This window comes from Nesoenas mayeri, assembly GCF_963082525.1.
Source record: "Nesoenas mayeri genome assembly, chromosome: 10".
Taxonomy (NCBI): Eukaryota; Metazoa; Chordata; class Aves; order Columbiformes; family Columbidae; genus Nesoenas; species Nesoenas mayeri.
The window spans coordinates 13,267,785-13,292,198 of NC_137560.1; positions in this window are offsets into that span (position 1 = coordinate 13,267,785).

Here is a 24,414-nt window from a genome sequence, read left to right on the forward strand (position 1 = left end):
ATTTTAGCTGGAATTTTGCATACCAGATTTTCAACTGGCAGTGATTATTTATGGCTGACTCACCAGCTTCTGTATGCAGGGAACCACAGTGGCAATGCTGACAGAGAACAGCCCATAAAAGCTGCAATGGGTTCTCCTATTAGAATGTTGTAATTTTTTTTTAGCACAATACCTCCTTCATTCTTTGTGGAAATCTTGTAAAATTAAAAAATAACAAAATTCAAATGCTCATAAGCAGATAAGAGCACGGAGCTCATTATGTCTCTGCCTTTCATTCACTAGCAGTTACATTTTCCTCTACTGCTTGCTGTCTTTGTAGTGATAACTCACATCATTTTAGAGCTGTCATGAAATGAGATTTTTAACAAAACATTTCTTTTTCAATCTGAATTCACCACATTTTAGGTAGTATTTCTACATCTTTTTTTTTCTGAAACTGAAACTCGGGTCAAGTTGTAGATTGCTCTTTGCTGGCAACAAACAATTGCACCAGAGTATACACTTCTTAATGAGCTGATTTTTTCCCATTTCTTCCTCTGTGTTATCTTAAAATGCAGAAGATGGTAATTTAGTTTGCTATACAGAAAATCCCCTCCAGTAAAAAAACACATTCTTCTGAAGCTGTAGTGACCAATAGCAAATAAAGTTCAGTTCTTTGGGTGATGTCAAAACAATGCCTGATAGTAACAAAGCCAGCTGCTTTGATTTATATTTCCTTCCTCTAGCAATACAAGCCTGCATTCTGCTTGCCCTTTTCACTGCAGTTGCACATTAAGCTGAATGCTTTAGAGATTTTCTACAACAACTCCCAGATCTCTTTCCTAATCAGTATTCGACACATCTTTCCTTTTAGCAGATGCGCTATTTTTTCCCTTTGTTCCAAGATTCATTGTTCTCCATTAACTGCAGTTGCCATTTATTAGTCCAGATGCAGAAATGATCCAACGACCCCTTATGAGTCGATGCATTTACACCCACCCACACGTCTGGGCAACAACGTGCAATAGGCCATTGGATCATCATATATTTAAATATATGCACTAAAACTATAGGCTGTTTATGTGAGATTTATGTGCATGTGATAATGAAATGGGATTTTGAACTGCTAAAAGTGAAGCAGCTTCAAAGATAGTTTCTGAAGATGTGCTGTTCTGGGTTTTGAGAATGACATAAAAATACATAGAAGTAGAACCTCAGCTGGTGAAAAATCATGTTGGAAATAATGTTGCTATGTTGATTTACACCAGGTAAGAGTTGTGATCAATTAAAACTGTGCTGTGAAGTATGTAATTTTTTGATGAAAATGTAAATGCAATTGTGCATTCATTTTGGAAAGAAAAGGGAGGAAAAAAATTAAGTATGGAAACACTAGAAAAACCCCTTCTTGAAATACAGACAAATTGGTAGGAAATGGAGTGTGTAATGCTTAAATATTCAAACTACTGATAATATAAACAGGTGGCAACCATATAGTATAAAGTACATTATCTTGGAATTCTGTAGACACTTGGAAGATAGGAAAATAGGATTTCACATCGTATTAGTTCACTGGTCCATGAAATCCTATCTCCTCTTTCAACATTGGCTAGTGGATAATTCTTCAGTGGAAGACAATCCCGCCCCTCATAATGCATCGCAGAAAGTCAAAATGCTACAAGACAGAAGAAGAAGGAAAATAAAGGGCAAGGCAGTAATACAAAAATTTGCAAAAAGTCAAAAATAAGAGTTCCGTTTAATAAAGAGAAAAGATTCATTGCCTTAAAACCAAGCTCAGTTGGGTATTTGATAGCTAGAAGTATGCAGTGCTTTCTACCCTCAGGTTACTAACTCAGCTCGTATCCCCCATCAACACTGCCTAAAATTTATGATTAGAGTGCCCTTTGTGAATAAAGATGTTTCCACTTCATAAAATCAGTGGTATTACTAGCACTCACTCATCCCCTTCTCCTACCAGGGACAGCAAGTATGGCAACTCAGTGAACCTCCCTGTGAGACAGTCCCTCCAGAACAGAACTGAGAGTCATTATTAGGAAAAGATTGGGAAACCAATGTCAAACTCAGTGAAATATTGTCTTAAATATTGTGTAAATAAGTCTGGGTTTAAATTCAATTTAAAAATTATGCCATATTCTGATAGCTAATATTTGCAGTTGCCAGTGGGTTGTGAAAAAAAAAAAAAATCCCCAGTATTGTTTTCACACTAGAAGTTCTACTGTTTAAAACAGTATAGCCACAACCATCCACTGTGGAATCATCTTTACGCTGGTGACAGCAATATCCAGCTCAGAAGCCCTGCCTTCAGGTATCAGCAATGTCTAAGCACAGACTAGTAGCAACATATGTCAGCTAAATATCTCCAGAGATGACAATGGAGATGAGCAGGAGCTAATGATTTTTTTTTTTAATCAGGCAATTAATTAAAACCACACCCAGAATTAGAGACTAGCTGCACAGAAAACTCTTGCAAAGTCAGATGGGACGAACAACCCGAATCAAATGTTATCCATTAGAAAACCTTTTTCATCCCTTACTTCTAAATCTACCTATTGGCTTTCTGTCCTGAGCAGGTTCCCTGGGTGCCAGGTCCCTCAGGGTCCCTCAGCCCCTTTGCAAACATCTTTCCAGGCTAAGAGGAATTACTGCAAGAGAAGTAGCTCTGACTTCACTAAGCTAAGGGCCTTCCTAGGGGTCCAGCCATGCAAGCCAAGGAGATGCCAGGGTAGAGATTTGAGCCCTGCAAAGAATTAACACAAGCCTTGTGTTGACTTTTTTTATAAGAACCAGGAGAGAAGAGAGCAAGGAGAAGGAAAAAGAAAGAAGGGGCTGATCCAGGGCTATTGATATTAGCAGGAGACATTAGGCTTTCCAATGAACTTTGAGTTAGGCCCATGAAGATGGTTCTTCAACATTTTTCTCCATTACTACCCTCTTTGAAGTAATTATATTTTGACACCACTGCAATTGTTAGATGGTAAAAGCCATAGTACTGACAGCTGTTCTAAGCTTAAAACGTGTGTAGTGTGAGTCTGTGTCACTACAGACAAACAATACTGAAGGGTAACTGAGAGCAAGGTCAATGATTGCAATGATGGAAGAAAGCTGTATATCATGTATACAAAAGGAGTTATTATACCTGAATTAATGATTTCCAAGGGTTTTGCTTTCTTCAGACTTTTCTGAAAACTTTGGCTTTATTTTCTGAGGATTTTAATAAAATTCTCAAGCTTCCCTACTACTCTTTATTTCTTCTCAATTTCTTTGGCTGCAGCTGCCACCTGAGACACCCCGAGGCATTCAGCTTGTCTTCTCTTCCTCTCTTATTGGCCTCCTTCCCACCTGGAAAGTGCACTCCATCATCACCCAGCCTGGTGAGAAGAGTCTGTCTGATCTCCATGTGTAAAGAGAATCAAAAGGTGTAGGGCCCAGCGGGAATCACTGACTCACAGTGCATATGTGTTCTTGTCAGGAGGCATCAGGGATGCATCTATTTAGCTGCAAGTGAGCAACAGTACCCACCGACCCAGCAAAACCTCTCCTGATCTCCTAGGGCCTCTGTCAGCATTCAGAAATCCCCGAGTGGTGCAGTAATATTCCCTCTTCCTGTCTGTTGCCAGACTTTTTTCTACTTCACTTCTGTAAAACCAAAACCAAACAAAAAAAACAAGGTGTCCTTGAAGTTTAATACAGATACTTAGTTACCTCTGGCCTTGGCTTGACCTGTGCAGAGGAAGAAAATGAAGAACTCTGTTCTATGTACTTTCAAAAGTTCTGGAGAAACCTACTTGCTCTATTTCAGCCCAGGGAAGAAACAGTTTATATAAATACCTTCATATGTTACAAAGACTTAAAGTTGCCTCTTGCTGCCATGGGACCATGCGGAAAGAGAACATGTTGCAAGGTAGTTTACATTAATCTATAGACACCTGCTATTAGGGGCATGATCAAATAATGCCATTTATTCTCATGAGTCTGAGCCAACCCACACCTTATGCCATGAGGTTATGGATGGGGCTGTGTTGGGTTATCCCAAGCAACTGAGTATAAACAGAATATTGTACCCTTGTATTCAATGCTTTTAAAAATGTGGCTGAGAAATAAGCATGGAACATGGTCAGAGAACAGCAAAAGTGACTGCTGGTCCTCTAGGTGGGGCAGGTCTTGGCATGGGGCAGACCCCCACTGCTGTGCTGCCACAATGTGCCACCCTACCCCCCACATAATATTGCTTTTCTCAAGTCTGCAAGAGGTGACAGAAAGAAAACCCTCACAGCAGTCAGGGGAAGCATCTTGACAATCAACACAAAATTATATCTTTGTACATAAACTGAAACAACATGTTTTCCTGCTAGATGTTCATATGAAACCTATTAAACAGCATGGTCGCTTCTTTCCTTTGTTCCCAAACAATTATTTCACTAAAAAACACTGATAAAATGACAATTTACAATGAAATGGTTTCACAACAGTAAACCATTCTAAAAGCTGAGTTCAGGCAGAAGCTAATGATGCAGTATAGTTACTAAGATCTAAGCATACAAGGGTGACTAGAAAAAAAAAAGTCTGACACTTTTTTTTTTAATATACTTTGGATAACAACAGTACACAGAACGGCATCATTTAATATATTAAATGATCCATCTTGTCATGCTATGGCATCATCTGATATGATCTATTACTTTACAGCATGCTATTATGTATATATAAATAAATCCTAGCTTGTAATAAATTATCAGAGCTTCTGTTTACTTTGCAGTATCTATTTACTTTCACATTTAACCTATGCCAATGGAAGTCCATTTACAAAAAAAACACAGATCCATTTCCTAATCTTTTTGAACTCTTTAAAAGCATGGGCCAGAAGATCTTGTGATATCTCTCCTGCATAGCAAATGTTCAGTATACGACCAGTAGACCTGAAGTCTTACTGATGCACATTAACATTAATAAGAATCTTGATTCATCTTTGAAGATGATGAAAGAAACAAAATCCCTGGGACATGCAGTCCTAATTCCTCTTGTGTTTTGGAAAGATTCATCCATAATACTTGCTCTACCCTTGAAATATCTACTTGATAAAGACCTCACACTAGATCCTACTTGTGGTCTTTCTGCTATTCCTATAGTGTGATGTTGCCAAGAGCAGATGGGTTTTCCAAGATAAATATTGTTCTTTCACATGGCCTGAAGTTGTGTAGTGAAAGAGTTGACTCTGGGAATTGGAGCTGGGCAGGTATAGTTTAAAGGAGATCTGAAGGTGCTCTAAAAATGATAGATCCCACAGAAATCCAATGATAGGGCAGGCACCAAACACTTCCTCATTTATGTATTTTCTCCAATTCATTTGCAGGTATGAGCATAGCTCCAGATACAGACTAAAATCTCTTGTATTTGTCGGATTGGAATTCCTAAATAGCTTTCCCCCTCACATTGTGAATGACACTTTTTGGTAAGTGTTATCACATTTTTTCATACAAATTCCATTGACACGGTAGAACAGCATAGCAAAACATCAAATTATTCCTGCTAGATTCAGCAATGAAAATGAAGGAGGGTTTTTTCTATTTGATCATAATTGTAATATTTCAGATTCCTTCTACAAAGAGCAGAATTTAATGGCTGTTATGGATTTTTCACCCCCTTAGAGAACTTCTGCAAAATTCAATTATTTTTGGAGACTGAGTTTATATCTCACAGTGATGATGAATTACCTATTGTACTGGCCAACTTAAAAACAATACACAAAAATCAATTTTTTGACAAAAGGAAAGACACAGATAATCCAGGATTGGCACACACTGCCTTTGCCTTGAGTTTAAAAATGAGCTAATTTCAATCATTTTGCCTTTTTAAACCACTTTTGGTAGCAACATCTGATTACATTTCAGCTGTTTAGGTTTCCTGTAGAGATAGACTTTGCCAACAAGACAATTCGCCATCAAGAAATTGTAATTAACTTAATGAACTCTGTCTTTTAAACAGTTGGAGATTTTAGAGCTCAGAGTAATGAGTATCACAAGTATCAAAGACTTCTCTTTGAAACATACATATTCAGTGTCAGATACAAGCAATTTGCAGATTAAAATTTTCATGCTCAGATGTGGCAGTGGTATTTAGGACTGCTGACTGTTTAAAGTAAGAATATTATGCACCAAATAATAGAATTTGAAATAACAATAAATAAGACTGAAAACAGAATTTAAATAATGCCTCATATAACCAAGAGTTTTACATCTTAAATCGGCTAATAAAAGAAAAACATTGCATCAGACTGGAGCAAGCATCCTTCTGTGAAGCCCTGAGATTTAGTTTGAAGCCAACTATTCATTCTGTCCATAAATCTACAAACAGATTATATCACTTACTTTGGGATGAGTAGCATATAAATTGTCAAGAAAAAATATAGGTAGCCTGAAGCTACCAGTAAAAATTGTTGTACTGCCAAATGCTCAGGCTTTGTGAACCAGCTGATTTTTCCCCTCTAAGAGTATTTTCATATTAATCTCATGCTAAACAAATCAAAAGTATTGCACTGGTAAAATCTGACTTTGCTTAGTGTTGTGATTTTACACAGCAAATGCTCAACCTGTTCTCATCCCTAGACAACCAGATGTTATGGTCTGGGTTTTCTTTTTTTCCATAAACATCTCAGGAACCTTGAACAAAACCAAGACTTTACATGTGAGTAATACTGAGCAGCGACCGTGGAAATACTGCTGGAAAAAAAGATGTGAAGCATGCTCTCCCTCAAAGAAAGTCTGATAATACTGTCTACAAGAGACCCAAATATTTGTCTCTAAACTTCATTATGAGGAGCACTAGCTCTGTCCATGATTTCCTATACAATAGAACCCGTGCAAAAGGAAGAGCATAAATATTTAACATCTATTTTCTTGAGAAAGTGTCCACTGCACCTTTTTTCCCATGGTGGACAGGTGCAATCCGATCACCAGATATATGTAATCTATCCTGCCTTAGAAAAGCAGCATACAAGAGCATCCCAGCACTATAGCCCACATACCTCCACATTGCTCTGAGGCAGGTACAACACTTGTCACCTGCCTGTGGGCCACTTTTCCACTAAGGAAAAAAAAAAAAAACAACTGAGGAAGGATGAATGATACATCTCTTACAAGTAAGGCATGCAGGGTGTGTGTTGAAATTACTGTGCTAGCTTGCCAATTTTAATGGGTGGCCTCATCTCAGGCACTTTGAAAAGGCAATCGACATTTCCTGAGAAAAGTCAGTTTCCTCACAAGAGGTTCATGATGAGTATCTCTCAAGATAGAGCTACCTTGCATGGCTTAGGTGAAGAGATTCGTCAAAAAATGTATGGTTCTTTTTTTAGCTGGAGGATGTCGGTATTTATTATTCTTCAGTTGTATAATAATAATAATAATAATAATAATAATAATAATAATAATAATAATAATAATAATAAGGTAAAGATATAGATATTTTCAGTATAGGAAAAATGTTCCTGTTTTGAATGTCACTCCGTGGATCTCATGCCAAAACACACATAGAATTATATTGCCACTGAAAAGCGGGAAAGTTACACCTTAAAGCTTTTATTCACTTGAGTAATCTTATCGAATCAAAGCAGTGGGATCAAGCTCCTAATTACATATCCAGGAAAGGCATATTGTAATATTGCTCCTGGACATTTCCACTGAGGACCCTCCATGACCCTCTCACATTATAAGAACTTTGCTCATAAAATCTCATAAAAATGTTGTAGTTCTGCAGAGGAGCCATACAGACTGAGGGGTTTGGGGTTTCTCCCTTCCTGAAAAGGTGAACTAAGAGCTACCACTGAGAGTCACTGTGCAGTGACCACTTTACTCTCCAGTTATAGGGGAAACTTTCCCTACTGGTTTTCACTCTGTTGAGTAACAGAAGGGAAGCACTGAGAAATTCCTAAACTCACCAAAGGTAGAAACAAAAGTTTTGCCACTCTCTGTAGCTCCTGCAGATTTGTGATCAGACCATAAATTGTGGATTAAATCATGTGCCTGAGTTAATGAAATTCTGGGGAGTGTATTAACTCGCTATTTCTAAGTAAGGGCTGTCTAAACTACAAAACCATCCTAAAATGCCTTCCTAGCAGAGACATGACTCATCCTGGCAAACATCTTAAGTTTAGGTAGCTTTAACTGCCCAAATTAAGTAAATTCCACTAAGAATAACTGCATCCACATGTGGGCTTTTACCAGTACAAACATGCAGATTTGCACATGTCCACACATATGTATGACATACCAATCTCTGATTTCCTCAGGACTTCTGTGTACAGAGAATTAAAGATTATGTAAACTCCTGCAGGACTGTGGCTGCAACAAGTCTGTTCCCCACCTTTGGAACAGTTTGGACTGTCCATAAAACCATAAATTCTCCACACACAAAAATGTACAGCCTAACAAAAAGGGAAGTTTGAGTCAATCCCTGTTTAACCAACAGTGGCTGCAGAGCCCACCTCTATAATACAACAAAAGTGAAGGCAAAGGCACCACTACGGGTAGGACAGGTAAAGAAAAGGAAACAGCATTTATGAGTCAGCTGTCAGAGACCAGAGGAGGATAAAGGAGTTAAAAAACCAGCAAGTATTCTCAACAAAGAGCCATCCGTGAATAAAAGCACCACCACACGTGAACAAGTTTGTCTCAGCAGCAGAGACAGAGCAAAGAGCTGATGGTACCACAAGACATCACGAGATCACCTGGTGTCAGCAGTTTTGTCCAAACCTTAACTCGACTGTTGCATGGTTACAGTTCAGCTCCAAAATACCTGACATCTGGAGGCTTAGTCTGGACTTAGGCAACATTATTTTTGTTGCAATCTTCTTCCAAAAAAAAAATCAAGCAATGAACCGAACTATCATTTGTGAGCCAAAACAAAAGTTTCTCCATCCTGTTAAAAAACACACACACATGTGCGCCCACACACAGGCACATGATTTGAGGGAACAAAGACAAATCCTGTTATTACAAAGTGCAACCAGCTGACAATATTTTTTGACAAGTACCTTGAGGGTAGAAAGCAGTTACAGCAGCTGGGCAAGCTTCCCGTGCTATTACTCACCTATGTTGATAAGCCATCCTGCCAGTAGCACTATACAGCTAGCCTTGGACCTGTTCATACTATGTATTTCAACCACTTTCATTCCTGTGAAATTCTAACTGCAAATGCATGACTCAGTTACTTTCTGTAAGGCTTTCTAAAAATCAGGACACCTTTGATTATCACTGTGTTTCTGGTCTAGAGCCATTATACAGTGCATGTAATTCTTTGCCTTTTCCTAAAACACAGTTACTGAGAAAATGATTGGTACAGATATAATTTATGTGGGCAAGTAAATGCATTGCAATGCAGCTACATTACAAAACAGACTCAGGACCTCGATGTGCTGAAATGGGAAAGATCAAGAGTTATTATGCTCAAGAGGAAGAAGACAATGTTTTCACCATTCAGCATCATTCCCCTATATTGCCAGGGGCAGACACATTTCCATATAGCTGGTAACTTTAATTAAGGTTGCCTTTTAGGGAATTCCTTAAGGGATTCATACTATCCCCTAAGTTCAACACTGTCTAAGAGGAAACATGCAAACAGAGCAGTTTTTAAATCAGTGAGGCAAAACATCATTCCACCTACACCGAAATAATAGATAACAGGGATGAAAGAGAAGAAACAAAGCCACAGAGTGAAGAAATAGAAAAATCTTTTTCTTTTATTTATAGTGCATACCACCTTTACAGTGCACAGAAATGCTCCAGTGTCTACTTACCTACCTGTTCCAGTCAAATCCTTGATTTTTCTGTTAAGTGAACCAGAGCATAATTCTGAAAATAACAGTAAAGCAGATATCAGTGAGGTCAGGGATTACCCTACAAACAGCATCTGCCCAAGACAGATGATGGCTTGGGACACTGGCACGTTTCAGTCTGCAGCCCTCCACATTTCCTCCTTCTTTCTGTTTCTCACAGAGGATTCTGATGCTTCCTCACTTTTGAGTTTCTCATTGCTCTTAACAAACTTGGCAAAAATTGCAGTCCTAGTCTGTGCCTAAGGGACTGCTCTCCTGACATGCCATTTTCCAATTTCAGAATAAAATGGAGGGGAAAATGATACATGCAAAACCAGGACTGATAAAATCAAATGCCTCCCCTAGGGGTGTTCTTCTAGTTTTACTAAAACTCGGTGAAGGTTTTAGAAAACAACTGCTACAGACAGCTCATGGGTAGGTGACAGGGTTGGTGGGGTGGAGGCATCTGCATCACCTCAGGGCTACTTTGTGTGCACTAGGGCAGAAAAGCATGCTCTGAACTTAAAGACAGCACTGTAGTCTACTGGGCTTTGCTCTTGTGCATCCTAGTTTCTTCCTGTTGTTGGGAGCTTAAATTTTCCACTGTCTTTGTACACACAAATAAACCAGCTCACCAACTTCAGGAAGCGCCTGCAGAGACTCATAAACAGTCAGCTGCAGCTGCCATTTTACGCAAATGTTTCTCGCCGTGATGAACTGGAAATGCAATGTGTTCCTCATCGAAATCATACTTAATTGCAGCTAATTCCAGTGCTATCAGAAGGAGTGTTTGCACTTTTGCTTATCACAGCCCCACTGGCAGACACACTCTTTTCCCATTTGTTTTATACCCAGTTCAAAGCTGCCTGCCTTAAAATTCTCCATGGACCATTTCTAGCCATCTTCACAGATCTTGTGCCCATGCTAGTTTTCATTGAAGTCACTGGGAAAATTTCCATTGATTTTAATTGAACAGACTGTTTAGCTTTTTTTTTTTTAATCCCTCGGGCAATGTAACATTCCAACCAAAACATTCAAGATCATGTGAGTATGGATTTCCTCTTATTTTATGGCAAAACTGAAAATCAGCTCATGTCTAGCCTAGGTTTTACTAAGATTTACAAACAGGAACCATTTAGTGTTTGTTGCTCTTGAAATGCACATCAGTTGTGCAATTGGTCTGAATGTGACACTCTTCTGAATTATGCATTGAGATTTGCTTGAACAGGACTTTTGAAAGCAAAAAACACTTTGCATTATATATTATGCTATCAGTTTTCTTGATTAGTTTGTCTGTTGTTTTCTTTTTCCCCAGGAAAAATATCATCATTTCCACATAATTACTAAAATGGTAGACCATACCATGTTTCAAAAGAAGATTGCAGACAGATTCCTATCTTTTGTACTACTGTTTTCTGAAGTACCAATACCTGAGCCCCCCAGATTTGCTTGCACTGCAAAGTAGAACTACAGAAAGATGAAAAAAAGGATGTTTGCTGTGGTCCTCACCCTTTTCAAACTGATTGGAAGGAAAACAATGGGACAGGAAGGCAGCTGAGAAGACTCATCGAGTGGCAGTGGTGAAGAAAGCTTGATAACTCCCTAAATAAATTGTGGCTCAACATTGGGCATCTCCCAGGGCTGGCATTTCTCTCCTGTGTTTTCTCATTCTTGGGAAAGAAGATTCCTTATCCTTGTCAAATTCTATGAATATTTTGCTTCTAGTGTTAACAAAGGTCTGATTCCACTCAAGTGCTGTGACGGAGCCTATTCAGGGTGGTTATTATGACTGCAGGAGCATACGCCAACAGTAGGATGCCTTCCATGGTAATGAAAAGAAATTCACAACAAAAGAAGTCCAGAAAGTTCAAGTCTACCTCAGGTTCACTGGTTTCTGCGCTATTCTTTCATGCTATTCATTTACTGACAATGAAGTACTGCAGAATTCAAATACATTTTCTCTATGCTTCTTTTGCTATACAAAACAAGGTTGATTCAACAAAAAAAAAAAAAAAAAAAAAGAAAAAGAAAAAAGAAAAGCTAAAAAACCTAAAACCCTCTACCAAAACAAAAAACACCCGTGAAAATAAAAAATAACCCCCCTCCCCCCACCAGGACAAATAGGCACTACTTAATAACTGATATTCCCCTCCACCCAGCACCTTGTTTTTATTGTACATATTCCATTGTGATATGAATGGGAAGGATCAGATTAAAAAAAAACAACACATCTGTAAATGGAAACAATGATTTTGTGGGAAGAAAATAAAGGCTAGCAGTTATATGGTGAAGTGCATCAAAATGCTAATTACTTGAAGTCACATCCTTCTGAACTGTGGGAGACAATTGACCATTGGTGATAACATCCAAACCTGAATGAATCATGTTTGTCTTTCTAGTTTTAGGAGCTGGCTGTAGAAGAAATGTCCTTTTCACTGGTGATGTGAATCAGGACATAGGAAAAGAACAACTAAAGAAAATACTGTCTCATTCATGACGGAATAACAGTTCCATATCACCTCTCCTAATATTAAGGAAAGTATTGATTTTAATCTGATGAATCCTGAAACTACATGAGGTTCTCAAAGTCATACAGAGAAGCCCTGATGAGATCCTTCTAAAAATATCCTTACAAGTGATCTAACGGGAATTTGGAGGAATGAGAATCTGGGGGATTTTAAAATGTAAGAAACATTCAAATATTGCAGATTAGTATTCCACACAGAGCCATAATTTTCAGTGTTTGCACTCATTTTAGCATTCCTTTTAAATTAAAGACACAATAGGTAAGCTGGCAGCGTGCAGATGGTTTAAAGAATTTAAAACATGCTTATTCATAGGTGTTCTTTTTTTTTTTTTATAACAGAAGCTATTTAGAAGCCAATTTTTGTGTTCTTTGAAAGGTAACAGGATTTGTTCTGAAAACTAAATTCAGCAGGAAACCAGCAGGTAATTTGTGTTAATGGGTTTGCATATTTTAAATACAAATAATATGAGTTAATAATATCCCTTCAGATAGTTAAACGTACCTTGAAATACAGCCATCTAGCTGTGCAGGAAAGACTACAACAAAACAAACTGTAATCACCAGGGAACAGGCACAGGAGAAATGTGCACTTAAGAGAGTCCTGAAGCAGATCTAGAGAGCTCTGCTACACTTGAATAACTGCAGCTGAGGGTAGATGAAGGATGTAGGTGCTTTCACTGCAGTGCCAGCCACCAGAGGTAAACTCTGAAAGAGAAAGTGCAAGTGCATCAAGGTAATCAGGCATTTGGCAAAATACATAAAAAACATCCACAGGCTGATCAAGGGCTGGTCCTAGAGGCAGCCATCAGCAAACAAAATAGAGACCAGACTCTTGCTCTTCTCTGACTTAGAAAGATGTCCTTTTCTTTTTTGTAATTCTGGGTCAAATTTAATCTTCAGAGGCTGACTGATATTCAAACAAGTTGATGTGATCTGATCTATTTTACAGTTTCCTGGCCTCCAGAAAAGGAAGATTCATGTTGCATTTCCCCTTCTACCTGATGAGGATCCAGCACACACCAGAGGAGAGTGTGTTACCATCAGCAATGGGATGCAAACTGTCAGCCTGGTCGGTGATGCTAGAGCTGGTTTTGAGGATTCCTCGCGTTCCCCGAGTTGTGAATTATTCTTGCTCCGACTTCCTCCCTTTTGCTGGCCTCAGGACTTGCAACCTTTGCTGTGACAACCATGAGCAGTGAGAGCTTCTGGCTTTGAACAAGCTGTGAACTTGCTTAGGTGAAAAAGACGACAGTTGCTCCTCTTCGTCTCTGAGCTCTCAGGATACATATGTCCATGCTTGTCAAACCAAGGCAGCAGTTCAGGGGTCTCATCCTGTCTCACCATGGTGACATTGTACAAAATACAACTACTGCTCTGGCCACCTTGAAAGAACTCACCATAGCTGTGGCTTGTTGAGCTGGCCCTGAGAAGACCTGTTGCTCATCTCAGCACATCCTGCGTGGAGAGAGAACCAGTGGCTCAGGTGGAGGCCATATGGCTGCCTGCTCCTTTGGGGACAGCTCCAGGCATGTGCAGCGCTACAGCAGCAAGTGATTGGGGAATTGTAATGTCAAAAATGAGATGAAACACGTTTATTTCTTCCTCTGTCCTGGCTCCTTAAGAATGTCTGTTCCTTTCAGGTTGATTAAAATACTGTCCTTATGCACCCAGGAGCACATTCATGATAGAGCATCACCAGTTAATAGACCTCCCCTTGCTAACTGGGGGGAAAACACACAAAAACAACCCAAACAAACAAAAGCTTATCCTATTAGCTAGTTGTCAATTATCCTTGATGGACAATTGTACCAGTGGCCAGGGGAAATGCTGGCAAGTGTAATTACTGGCTTCTTTTTCCAGGGTTATAACCTCTGACTTGCAAGGCCTGTCTTCAGGTATAGAAGAAAAAGAAATCACTGAATAAATTATGATAAGCTTCTGCCCTGCATAAATGAGGAAGATTTCAACTGAAACTGAATAATTTTAATTGCAAAAGCATTTTACTTACAGTGCTTCTCCACTCATTATGGGTGATGTGAGCAAATATCCCCACAAAACGTGGTCTCTTTATAAAGCTTACAGGTACCAGTACAGAACATTGTAAGGAAAAACATTTCTATGGAAAAATATTGCATGCTAAGTTGACAAGAATCCACTTGTGCTTATTACAAAAAAAAAAACCAGTGTAGATTAAAACTGACAATCCATTACTAAAAATCTATCTTTTGCTTGGGATGATAAACAAAGATCGAATTATAGATTTCACAGCAGCAGTTCCTACATTCTGCATTTAAATCCACACCTTCAGCTTTCCTAAACCTTTTTTTAATCTGTTCATTTGAAATAAATGGCCATCCTCAAAAATTGCCTCAGTTCATGAACATTTTCATTGCAGAAAATGTAGCAACACTATCCCCAAAATTGTTCACAGACCTTGTTAAAAGGAGCTCTCTCATCAAAACAGCTGAATTTCCAACTTAATTTAGACTTGCAGAGAGTGCTTACATGTAGTTACATTTTGGTTAGGATTCTGATTTCAGACTGCTGCCATTCATACATGAATATTTAGTCACACATGAAGTCCATCCAAACTTACATAATGCAAAGCAAGTGAATCAGGCAAGTTTGTTATCCATATTCTCCCACTAAATTAAACCTTTCCGTCTCATATGAACTCATTTAAAATTGAGATTTCCTGTCACTGTACTCTATTCAACTCTGTGCCCCAGAGCTGCAAATATGGGCCAGTTCCTTCAGACTGATTTTACCCCAGAAAGGGACACCAGCCACTGCCCAAATCCAGATTGCTGCTGCTTTCTGATCCTTTCACTTTGATAATTCAGTTACAAATAAAAGCTGCTAAAACAGTCAAAAGCTTACTGGACTGAGCAGTCCAGGCCAAGTCCTGTGTCACTCTTCCTAAATAGCCATCCCCAAATTGTAAACAGATGTGTGTGTGGGAGAGAGAAAGACTTCCTAACTCACCCCCATAAATCTCAAAAAAGTTCAACATTCAAACTCCACCAAATGTTAATCAGTCCGCCGCCTTTTGTTATTCTTATGAATGACTGCAGTCAGGCTTTTTAAAGCAACTGATGCATTCAGTTGTTAATTGTAAGTGCCCATTGAGGGCACCTCAAATGAACCACAGTCTCCCTCAGTTCTCATCCCCCCTTCCCAGCAAAGGGCTGGAAAGGCTTTAAGAAAGTACAAGAAGTTCATCTTCTAAGCCAACAGAGTCCTTTGGAAATTATTATGGAAAGGCAAGGTCAGCCTTGGAGGAAAAAGGAAACACAAGTATTTTAGTAGCTTTTTATTTATCACCTAAACCTGCCGTAGCTCTGTGCTTGCTTGTTCTCAGACATCCTGAAGAGAAAACTGTCCCAGGCTTTGTCCCCAGGTACTCATGGTTTCCATCTTTCCCCCATCCAGGTCAGTGAAGAAAGGTCTTGTGTGAGAAGATGCAACTACACTGTTACTGTCATGGTCAGAATGATTTTTACGAGGAAAAAATATTTGATCTTTCAGATTTTTCCCTACCTACTCAACTTGTGTACTCAAGTAAACTGGAAAAACTCTGTTTCAGACCACTACGTAAGTATTTAAGTGCCAGTCTTGTAAGGATTTGTGAAAGATTTCAAGTTAACCAATCCAAATAATTTCATTGGGTTTATTTCAGTGAAAAAATAAGTACAGTCACATACATTTGCTGTGTAAGGCAATAACTGGCTCAGTGCATATGCTTTGTATAAATGTAAGCAGCACACCTGTACCATCCTCTTGAAAGCCCATTTGACCATCTGCAGTATATGATAAAAAATTAAAAAGAAAACTACCTTCAGGAGAAAGTCAGACATCACTAGAAAGAGTCATAGAACTGCTTCCTTCAACCCCAGCAGCATCATTCAAAATAAACCAGTGCCAGTGTTTCTAGATGTGACAATCTTCTACACCTCTTGTCCAAGAGGCTTCCTGCTTTGAATTCAAAGCACAAGGATGCAAACAGGTACAGCTGCCAGCACAAATGCCCTTTGTAGGGCCCTGGCCCTGAGCAATGCTGCTGAGATCAAAGGTCCGTGGAGGAGCAGGAACACTGAACACCTGGACTGACTGGGGAAGCAAAATGAATCCAGGTGATGTGGTGCTGAAAAGCATCACCATAACAATGTTAATTCAGCCCACATCGTTACTTAATGAGAGTGAGTTTATGTATGCATAAAACAGAAGGCTGATGCCTTGGGGATCCATTACAGGTATTTATTCCAAGAACAAACACCCAAACCTAAATCCAAATTTATACAATCTAAATGTGCACAGGCTAGAAGCTTCAGGTACATAAATAGCAAACACATCAATCAGCTTTTCTGGCAGACTGCTTTATTAGATTCATGAAGTGGATCAAGAACATCATGGAACTACCATGAATGCTATCCAGCGTTGTTCCCACAAGTATTTAATCTCTCTAACTTTCCAAACCCTGCCCATTCAGCATGTGGCATTTGTTTGTTTGTTTTTGTTTGTTTGTTGTTTTTTTCTGGTAGAGAAGGCAACTAAACTCCACCTCCCTGAAAATACTAGAAACAAACATTTTCTTGGTCACATTGTCTTTCTTGGTTTCTAACTAGAGCCACATTCAGGATCTCTGTCTAATCACCCCACCTTCAGCACATGCACAAATAAGCTCAGCCTCTGATTTGTGAGCATTGCAAAATACTTTTTCACTGAAAAACCCTAAGATTTGGGAGGTTTCGGAAGTAATTTTCATAACAGCTTGTATTTGCTTATAAACAACATGTAACCAAAGATAATAATGAAAATTGCAAGAATCTCACCACAGTTTCAGTAAAAATGCTATTACCTTCACTGGGGAGAAAAATCCAAAAAAAAAACGTTAATCTATTTCCATGTTCACTAGACTTCCCAAGCTTTTTAAAAATTCAATTGAAGTGAAATATATTTTGCCCCCCAAAATGGAACTTCTTGTAAAGTACCAAAACACTGACTTAAAATTTGCTTTTGTAAAAATCCCACAAAAAGTTACTAAAATAAGGTTACATTTGTATTAGTGAAATTGATTTTTAATAGGCAGTCAAAATGAAAGAAAGAGTAGTCACCATTTTTTCCTCCTGATTATTCATGTGCAAGTGAAAGATCTTATCCTACTACTTATAAACATAATTGATTTAAATACTAAGTAAACAAATTCTACTTCTAAGGCATTTTTCTTCCACTAGCAGTTCTGTCCTATACCTTTACAGGCTGAGAGACACTTCAGGGCAGCAGCACTACCTTTAACATGACTTTTTAAGCTCCTCATTGAAGTGTCACAACTACAAGACCTAAAACCTGGCTTTTCATACAATTTAATTTAGCAGCCACTGTACTGCCTAAAATCTGAATTCAATTACCAAAGAATCACTGCCAATGACATGATATTACACAGCATGAAATCACTCTGACATCTAATCTTCTAAGGGACTTACATGCCAAAAAGAATCAGGAAATCTAAGCAGTCATCATTTCTCAAAATCTTTCCAGTTTCCAAGTTTAAAACAGATACAAGCCTGTTTTCTGAACCCTGCACAAATTTTAGCATCATTCAGCATAAGGAGCAATTTTCTATTTGAAATGAAACCACATTGGGATTATAAATTAATACTAAAACCAATCCTCACACTCCCACTGTCTCCCCAAAGAAACAGAGGTCTGAGATTGAACTTGAAAGAAGGTGGGTTCCAGCGAATGCAGACAGTGATTCCTAGTATGTTTTTTTCAGAACAATGGAACAACGATAAAGCCCTGAGGTATTATCAGCTTTTACTTGAAAAGACAAGAAAGTGATTCTATCTACATTCACTTGGTAGCATCTGCTTTCCATTTGCAGTGACACAAGCCCATCACATTTAGTGCTCGCACACTGCTGAGGCTGCATTACCAAGGATGCCTGTGTGACACTGGCACTGGTCTACAGGTACCCCAGTAAGTGTATAGTTACCATTTTTCTATTTAAAAAATGTAGAGAGAAGGAAAACTCAGTCATGGAAAACAGAACTACAGAGCAAGGCAAAGGAAAATTTCATCCTCCCTCAACACACCACATAATGCTAAACACAATATCTGCATTTCAGGCTAACCAGAGCAGTCGTTTCAGGAGATAAGGAAAAGAAAAAAATTGGAGAGAATATAAAGCAACAACTTGTACCAGAATGTTTCAGATATCTGACCATGTGGTTTTTAGTCAAGCTCATTCCTTATCTCTTGGATTATCGAGAAACCCAAGCAACCTCAGTCCCAGCTGCTGGAGCCAGAGACCTCCACACTGATTTTAGGGGAACACAACCATCCTTTGGAGACAAGGAAATACAGCTATCTGCTGTCATAGAAATAGATAAGAAACAGGGAGTCTGTAGAACAAGTTAAATCTGAGCCCATCTTTTTTCACAAGCTCTTTTTTACTGAAAGGAGTGGCCTGGCTCATAGCAGAAATAGCCTGAAAGGCTCCAGTCCTTCATCTCCTTGGTCACACCACCCTTTGTGGTAGCTAAGCCAATGTGGTGGCAACTCAGAAACATACATTCAGCAATTGCATATATGAAAAATGGCATTTTGAAATACCTGCAAAAGCAAACACTGTCAATTTCCAGAGGCATTCTTCAGAGCTAAATAATCACAGTGCCAAGATCTTATGGAAGGAAACTGCAGATCTTCAAGTGAAAACAAACCAGTTGAAGGAAAATTGAGGCAAGTGAATCACAGGCAGGTTAAATTCATTCATTTTCTCATAGACTCATTGGGGTTTTTAAACTTTGAACCAAGGACTCAAAACATAATTTTACAGGAAGTAATTAGCATGGATTGCCAGGACAGATTGCTGATATTCGCAGAAAATATGCTGGAAAATATTTCTAAAAAATACTCTTAAAATATTATTTGTATTATTGCAATGTATATCAACTAGAAACATAAATAATGTAACTCAAAAAAAAAAAGGAAGAAAGTCTGGGTGTATGTGCTAAGGTATATTGTTGCAAGATTACGCTTTTATGCTACAGAAACTCAGAGTTTGCAGTGTTACTACGTTACTGTCTGACTCAGCTCTTGAGAGAATATCCAAGTCCCAGTAATTTCTGAATAATGCTAGCCTACACTAGCCAGCAATTCAGCGCTTGCAAAATAGTAATAGACATACAATGTATGCCAAACCAGAGCCTTGAATCTTGAAGTAAATATGACATCATTTTGATCTGTTAATAAATAAGCTCTGTCCTGCTTAATCTGGAGCGTGTTTCATTGGGAAGATGATGGCAGAGCCACAGGGGTGAAGGCAGGGGTGAGGACAGCGTCTGGGGGTCAGGGTCACAGTCAAGGACCCCCTCCATAACAGCTGCCCTTTTGCCCAGCTACTTGTCATTTTAAATAACAGTGCAGATACTTCTGGGCTTCAGTGGTACGTTTTTACAGAAACAAAAACTCAAAGGAATAACTGGTATTTAATGAACAATAATATAAGACAGGAGAAAATTACGTTGGCAGATTGCGACTATAGCCTTTAATCTTCATTACGGATTCAAACACAAGCATCTAAAGTAAGACTCAAGTGGGATGATGAAATTCTTTTTGTTTAATGGATAACAATCAAGTAACACATAATCCCTTATAGCAATGATTCTGCAACTACTCTGTCCCTTTTATGTGCATAATATATCTTAATGGGTTTTACAGCAATTTAGGCCACAAGACAAAGCATCTGGCAAAGACTAATTTACAAGAATGTCACTCATGAGTAAACTATACCATCCACAGAACTGAAATATTTGATGGTATAGACACTTAATCCTGCTGCTATCCAGAAGTCCTGTAAATATTCTTCAGAAAGAAGGGTTTTTCTAGGAAAACTAGAAAGCCTTCCCAATGCTCTTACACTTCTTTATGGCACTACTTATCTTTCAATTGTTATCCTTTGAACAACATACTTATTTCTTTTTCACTCATTAATAAGATTATCTCACATTACTAGAGATATCCCCTGTGTCTTTCCTAGATGTCCTTGCAGGATATCAACACCCTACAGCTCATAGGAAAACAAAGTGATCAAACATAAATAGAACTATTAGGATTTTGAATTAAAAGAAATTTCAATGATAAATATAGTATAAAATATGGATTAAACAGTCATTAAGAAGGTAAATACAAACAGTTTATAGATTTCAGTCATTTCAGAGAAGAAATGTTAAGGAAAATTATAATCTCAGTACATATTTGTAGGCAAAACAGGCTAGGAAATAATGAGTGTATGGAAAAATTAGATTAGTGTTCCTTTTTCATTCTAAGTACATGCAAAATAAAGACATAAGACTGAGATATACTTGTTTTGTAAGATCCTTACTGATCACAGCTATTTTCTGTCAAGTAAAAAACACATATGCTGTTAAAACATTTGCAAGCAATGTCTCTTACAACAATTTTATTCAGATACTATTGAATTTAAAGTATGTATTTCCCGAAGGACCTGAACTATATCTATGAGTAATGTAAAATTCTATAGAACCAAAAATAGTTTAGAAACCTTTATGATATTTACACTAGCCATTAATTTTACCTCACAGGCTAATACTGGCCCTGGAAGCCTTTTGAATGAATCCTTGCTTGAGCTAAAGCAGACCTTGCAGCAGACGGAATAATATTCTTTAAAAAAAACTGATGTTGAGAGAAAATCCACAAAAAAATATTCAGTTGCTGAAATGGTTAATTGCCATGCCTGTTAGGTCTATGATGGTTTTTTTTTTTTCAGACAAACATCATACAGTAACTTTTGAAAGTAGCTGATTATCCAGATACAGGTTCTCGCAGGGAAAAGCAGAGACTGATTTGGTGAATTGTTAGTATTCATTTTGCACCTGCAGTCTCCCACTGACAGATAAATTTTCTTTACCATTCTCCAAGTCTTGTCTGTACTCCCTGACTATTCTACATTGCATAAATTGTGTGAATACTACCCTGTTCATAGATCCTGGGATGTGTGTGACCTTTTGGTCACTCACTTCAATGCGAGCTATTTTTTCACTGATCATTAAACAGTCCTTTTCAGGTAATTTTGTGACTGTTTTGTAGATATTAACCAATTGTGTGTTACTCACATTAATCTATAAAGACCTGATTAAGGATATTAAATTTTCCAAGCAGGTTTGTACATTGACCTTGTCTCTTGATACAGAACCATCTGACTGTGAAGAAGCTAATCCAAAAGCACGAATGACATACAAAAGGACAAGCTGAGGTTTTCCTGCTCACAGTTAAGGGATACACACTGAGAAAAGTGGTACCCGCTGTTTCGATAGCTATTTTATCTGAACATTTCATAGCTGTTCTACTAGAATTGTGTTTGTAATTAGCACGTCTACCAGAACTTCTCCCTCTAACTTCTATCCTGCCTTCAAAGGATTTATAAAGGTAAAGGTTGAACAAAATAATAATTTTTTCCTGTATTCTGGTCAGGGGACCTGAGAAACTAAATGAGAATTACAAGGTTTGCCATCCTGTCACCAGGCACTAAGATCTTGTTCCCTTTGATCCTTCTGAACCCAAGTTGCAGCATCACACTAAATGTGACTCTTCTGGGCCAGAGTCTATTGCTTTGCAGTGTTTGCAATGTGATCTTGCTAGCAGGATTTTAACAGTTAATTTAGGTTTGAGGGTTGTTTTTATTTTTTTTTTTTTTAATGACTATGCGACCAAGTCATGTCTCTCTTCATCTGCTCAATGGATTTATTTTGTATTGGGCTACATCTGCCTCAGTACCTTAACTGTTCCAATCTGAGGACTATTGACATTTTCATTAAGTGCAAGTTGACAGTACATGGCTGTATTAAGGGATTTCCAACTATAGGGGGAAAGGAGGGGCTGCAATCTCGCTTTGCAGAGATTTCTAGTAGATAATGCTTTTCGGTGTGGCAAAATGATGATGCAAAAAGAAGTGGGACATTTTATTCAGTGCAAGAGAACAAAATCACAGCATCCTTGTGAAAGAAGTGCTGGCTGGAAAGCAAGGTACATGTTATTAATATATATCAGTATCTATATTCCAGAAAGAGATAGCCAAAGACTATAATTAGCTCTGAAGCTAAAATATGAGCAGCATAATAATAACTATTAGACTAAAAATGAATGTAATGAATAAAAGCAATTCACAAAGCAATACAATGTTAATATTGAAATCTGGACATGTTAAAATGGTAAGGTGTAAAAGAGGAACATTTAATGACACTGTGTCTATGAAATTTATTCAGGATAGATTGATAAAAAAGGAACGAAAAAAAAGAAAGAATTCTAATTTACAAGAACGAGGGGTGTTTTATACGTGTCTTGTGATACAGTCTGTGAAATAGATCAATGCATTCAATGTTTTCTCCAATGTACATAATGCTGCACAAATAGACACAAATACAAATATATATATATATATATATATACATAAAATTAGGTCTGCCTTTTTCATACAGCAGTAAAAAATGAGTAGAGAAAACAATGTTGGAACAGTCAGATAACAAACTTCATAGGTGATCTCTTTGGTTGTTCTTCAGATCTGACCTTGAAAGACTGCTTATGCGCGATTGTCAGCAAGTGCCTCCTCCCTTTCACTGACCAATTATTTACACATTTCTATTCAAACCTAAGGCTTGAGAAAAGGGGGAAAGGGAGGAAAGCTAATGCTGCAGCTATTTCTGTCCTCTTTAAAAGCCAGCTGTTGTTCTGTATGAAGACAAAGACAAGTTGTTTAAATACAACACAAACTAAAAAAGACAGTTCCCTGTTTTCATATTTACTCAGTGCTTCCAGGTTTATAATGAGAAAGCAGATCAAAGTATAAGTATTTCACAATCAAGGCTACCATCCCAAAGGGTATTGAGGCAATATTGCAGTATTTCAAGTTTAAATAGAGATTTATGTTATTTTCTACAAGATTTGTAGTATAATCAGTTTTTATATATATTTTTAATATAAAGAAATACTTCGCTTATTTCAGAACTTCTTACTGATGAGTTTGCAACTACTGTGAAAGGGAAGAGATTTAGATTAAAAGAAGAGAATTAATCAAAAACCATGAGCTGACAAACTAGGCATTTTTCTCCTACAGCTGTATCACCTCTTTGATTTCACCAGTGACTTACTATTCAACACATTAAAAAAATTTCTGTCACTACATGTAAAAGCTGCCATGCTCTTGACCTGGCCCACGTATCTGCTCTTCTTCCTCCAGCCTCTCCATTCAACTTTTTCTATTCCTTTTCCTGCATCTACATTAATATTTACACAACCTTCTCTGTACCATCTGTCATACTGTCACCTGTACCTGAAATAATCTGTTATTTTTCTCTACTAAATATTCTACCTCACCCCGTACCAATCTCTCCTTACAAAATAAAAAATAAATACAATAGTCTATCTCTTTCATAAATTATTGCTCCTCACCAGTGATAACAATGAACTTTTATTATTTACATGACAGCTTGCTAGCAACTTTATGAACAATTTTCTTCCCCCGCCTTAGCTGAACTATATTTAAGATACAGTTTTAAAAATTACTTAACTAGATTCATGCAAAAAGGTTCTAATATTTTGGTTTAAATCAGGTTGAAAAAAAGTGTAAGTTTCTACCTAATTATTAAAATGAATCACTCTTAAACCCAGAGTAAGATGATTTACATAGCCATCAAGAATGATTTAACTACATTGGCCTTATAAAAACAACTTTGTGAAACCTGTTTAAACGAAGTGGGCAGAACTAGAGTATAAGATGGATCAGCTATTTTTCTGTTTAGCATTCTGCCAGTACTTGATGAAAGACAGCAGCTGATTAAGTCTTATTTATATAAGAAAAGAGCCCAGAAATTACGGATTTTATCCAAATTTCTGGGTTAAACCTAAATTTAGTTAAGCCTAAATCTTACGTGTATATACAGCAACAAAGTGAGCTAAAACACACAGCATATTTTTGAGAGTCTATGAAGAATTCGTGCTACAGCGGCATGCAAGATTGGCAAGAAGGACTAAAAGTTAACATAGCTGTAGACAAAGCAATTAGCAT